The 4,515-nt window shown below is 37.1% G+C and overlaps 1 long non-coding RNA gene across 2 annotated transcripts in view; it reads right to left on the reverse strand.

The window, feature by feature from the left end:
• Positions 1 to 2,013, reverse strand: part of LOC115064056 — an 18,282-nt gene extending 16,269 nt beyond the window's left edge. For both annotated transcript variants that reach the window (XR_003843922.1, XR_003843923.1), the window contains exons 1-2: positions 710 to 2,013; positions 120 to 610 (exon numbers count right to left, since the gene is read on the reverse strand). This is a non-coding gene — a long non-coding RNA (uncharacterized LOC115064056). The remainder of the gene's footprint in view (positions 1 to 119; positions 611 to 709) is intronic.
• Positions 2,014 to 4,515: the final 2,502 nt, after the last annotated feature.

Genomic DNA, 4,515 nt, shown 5'->3' on the forward strand with positions numbered 1-4,515 from the left:
TTAAGGGCCTGTACCAAGGCTTTAATGTGTCAGTACAGGGCATTATCATCTACCGAGCTGCCTACTTTGGTATCTATGACACTGCAAAGGGAATGCTCCAGGATCCCAAGAATACTCACATCTTTGTCAGCTGGATGATCGCACAGTCTGTCACTGCTGTTGCTGGCCTGACTTCCTATCCTTTTGACAAGGTTCGCCGTAGTATGATGATGCAGTCTGGACGCAAAGGAACTGATATCATGTACATAGGCACGCTTGACTGCTGGTAGAAGATCGCTCGCGATGAAGGAAGCAAGGCTTTTTTCAAGGTTGCGTGGTCCAACGTTCTCAGCGGCATGGGTGGTGCCTTTGTGCTTGTCTTGTACAATGAGATCAAGAAGTACACATAATTATGTCCTAGGTGTTCTCCCCTTAACAGGCATGTTGTACAACATACCATATCTTGAACATTCTGGACAGATTCTCTGGGCTTGTCTGTTTTATCAGTGGCAACTATTTTCCAGTTGAAAAGTGGGAAGCAACAATACTCGTCTGACCAGTTTTCTCTTAAAGCCAATTCCGTAATGACAATAATGATGGTACTCAATTATATTTTTTATTTCAGTCACTCCTGATAATAAAAAATTGAAGAAATAAAAATATCCAAAACCAAAAATAAAATAAAATAAAAATAAAAATAAAAATAAAAGAAAGTTCTTATAAAAGTTACCTGCTCTGCAGTTGGTGAGGTTCTAAGATGGTGGGAGTGTGTGTGAACAGCACAGGAGTCCGCTGGGAGTAGTCTCTGTGGTCTTCTCAAATGTACAATAATCCCAAATCAAGAATTCAAATCAAAGCCAGACCCTTCTTTAGATATAAACTGACAAGCTATTTACCATTTTAAAGGGAAGCTGAAAATAGAGACAAAATGCTTCCTTTGAGCATCAAAAGTGGAGTAGTCTCAGATACTAGAAAGCTCCAGAGTCGGGACAGGTGGTCTTCCTATGAGAATAGAAATATAGATTAATAGAGCAGTACAGATTACAGAAACATATATTCCTTGTGTATATTGGCTGTTGTTTCTTGAGCAACTATGTCTCCCCAAATCACTGGAGAAATAAGTCTTTTTTATAAAAGGATATTCATTAAAAAGTCAAGCCCAAAGACATTGATAGATTTAAGTATATATACTAAAACTTCATAATTTTTAAGAGAAAGTGACAGAAAAGTTTGCACCAAGGTAGGCAAGTTTTATTAAATAGGGTGTGTGAAAAGTATAACTTAAAAGGGATAAGTTAGAATTCAGCAAAATTAATTTCACCAAAAGATTATATACCATTCAAATGTATAATCTGAAAAAAATCATAAATCTCTTGTATCCAGACTGGATAAAATCTCTTCAGACTCAATTCCATGTGTTGGGTGGTGGCTGTTGATGGAGTGTGTGTATAAAGAGGCCAAATGTCAACACTGAGTGTCTTTCCTTACCTCTCTCCGCCTTACATTTTGAGACAGTTTCTCACTGAGCCTGAGGTTCACTGATTGACTGCGCTGGCTGGCCGGTGAACTCTCATAAGCACATGGCTCTCTCCCCTAAAGTTGGGAGGGTAGATGTTCACTGTAGCATCTACCTTTTAAGTATGTGCTTGGGATCCAAACCAAGGCCTTCATGTTTGCATACCAAGTATTTTACTAACAAGGGACACCTCCCATCTCTTAATGCTAAATGTTGAGAAAATTAACTCAATAAACATGAGCAAAAAATGTAAACATGCCTTACATAAAACCTCACATGAAGAGCAGGAAATACATAGGCAAATAGACATTCCATTCGATGACTTGAAACAGTGCTGACTCTGCAGACTAGGCAAAGGCACTGCCCTTCTCAGCCAGGCACCAGAAGGACGGGAACTAACATTGAGTTTACAAAGAAAGATTTGAGTGTGTCATCTACCAGAGACAAAGAGACAACAAACTTTTCCAAAAACCTGTGAGTTCTTTGTTTTAACCAATGCAAAGCCATATTTTTGCCAAAAGAATATATTTTAACTAGCAAAATAATTCTAGACCATTTAATCATAAAATAGTGATGAAGTAGAAATAAATAAAACAACAACAAAAAAACAAATATGAAAGAAGCAGCATTAGGAATCACAAAAATGGAGGGAGGGATGAGCTATAATAGACCATGCACTATATCCATTTATATGAGTGTCTTGAATACATGGTCAAAGGTGATAGAAGGCAGATCAACAGTGATACACGCACAGGGAACACACTCAAATGATGAGCATGTCCCAGTGCAGATCAACAGCGATACACTCACATGGGACACACCCAAACGATGAGCAGCACGTCCCAGTGTCTAGAGTGCTCTCCACATCAAAATCTTTATCAGAGGTACAAGTAAATTAGGAAACAGTCTCTGACAATGTTTACTGAAATGCATGTGTATACACACACACACACACACACACACATATGTGTATGTATGTATGTATAGTACTAATATCAAAAGTATAGATGCTGAGTTAGCTTGATTTAATTCTTAGATGGACGCTCATACTTGCAAATAGTAAGTTCTACCCTGCACACTAAATACCATCGCGATTGAGCATAATGAATGACATCGTATGAAGAAAGTGTGCCATGAACGAGTCAGCATCACCAGGACTGAGTTAAGCTTTTACTGTCATCCCCCTGTCATCTAATTTTCAATCAAAACATTATCTAAACATAGGCCTCTGGAACTGATGTGCTAAAACATATATTGAAGCTAAAATGCATGTCGACCTTGATTTTTCTCACTCCGTGACATGGCCTGAATCTTAAAACCTCCCGAAATGTAGTGGGATGCACTTCTGCAGCTCCCAGGATGCCAGTGGCCCCATTTCCATGGTAACTTTAATGCTTGAGAAGTAAAAAACAGAAGGAATCTCAAGAAAATTGCACCAAGTGAACAAAATAAATTATTAGACTGAACATATGTGGCATAAACAAAATATGGGGTGCTGTTATTAGAAATGAATTGCCTTTTGAAAGTGAAAACAAGCGTAACTCAGGCATGGAACTTCAACTTATTGGAAACGTGGTCACTCCACACTCAGCAGACAATCCCAGTACGTCTTGTGATGCAAAATTGAAGATCACAAAGACATCAAAATAGTCATTCTTCCTTTACTGTGCCAGTACATGCTTTCATGCAATTATAAATTATCAATGAATAAAGGTAACAAAACATGATCGGAAGCCATTAAATTTATGCCAGTAAGAGAAAACGTCTACCATTTATATTGTAGCAGCACATGTTATATATTTAACATTATTAAATGTATTTTCCATCCACAATATGAATACAATATCAATTTTATGCCACAAAATATTTTTTAAAATGTTTTCATTGCGATGAAACCTAAATGTCCCATTTAAATCTCATATTTGCAGGTAGGCATTTGACACTGGAAAACTTTACAATGAATTAACCATATGATGACAGATGCCAAATGTAGAATTAAATCTGCCTGCATTGAAGTAAAATATTCTCTTCATTTATGAGTGTGTCTGAATTGGCTGAACTCAAGTTAAGCCAAGTTTGCCTTTCAAAGACATTTGTCTTCTTGCTGAAGCTTACCATAGACTTAACTAAACTGTGTTATTAACTCTATCTCATTAAGTCCTCACCATCTAGTTCTGGCTTTCAATGTCAATGTTTTTATTTCTACCAATTGTGAGTGAATTACATCCTTGCCACCAAATATCTTTGGAAAGAACAATGTAGATTTCCTGGAGACTCACTTGGCCTAGCTCATCATTTTGCTTTAACAGTATTAATGCCCTAAACTGAAAAATAAAATTTGATTTTCAATGTTCAAGGCCTCTAATCCAATAAAACCATGAATAATAAGATGTGATGTCTTCAGAATTATAAACTAAAATTTGATTTTCAATTGCTTATTTACCCAACCAATGAGTGTACTCAATGATGACTGCACACGAGACACTGTCCTTGGCACTGAGAACCCAGGCACGGATCTGATACATCACATCAAATGGGGCTGCCTATTCAGATAATCCAAGAGAAAAATATGCTAATAATGACCTTTAATGTGATGAAACCTAAGAGTGATATGTCTAAATAAAAAAATAAAAAAAAGTATGGATGTAGGAAATAAAACAAATTCTAGATAGATACTTTTTTTTTTTTTTTTTTTTGGTCTAGGCTTTTTGTTTACATTTTCCCCCTAGTGATAGAGATTAAACCCAGGATTATATGCATGGTAGAAAAGTGTTCTGCCATTGAGATAAACCCTAATCTTCTCGTGTATCTAGAGAAAGAGTTCCGGATTACAGTTGCATCTGTGCATGTTTGTTTGCGTGCATGCATGTGTGTGCTCGTGTGTGTGTGTGTGTGTGTGTGTGTGTGTGTGTGTGTGTGTGTGTGTGTGTGTGTGTTCCTAAGGTCTTGTCAACATATACAGAGAAATTACACTAGAGCCTACCTTTCTTTTATCTCTGTGTGCATTTACAGATGCATAT

The sequence above is a fragment of the Mus pahari genome, chromosome 5 (assembly GCF_900095145.1).
Source record: "Mus pahari chromosome 5, PAHARI_EIJ_v1.1, whole genome shotgun sequence".
Classification (NCBI taxonomy): Eukaryota; Metazoa; Chordata; class Mammalia; order Rodentia; family Muridae; genus Mus; species Mus pahari.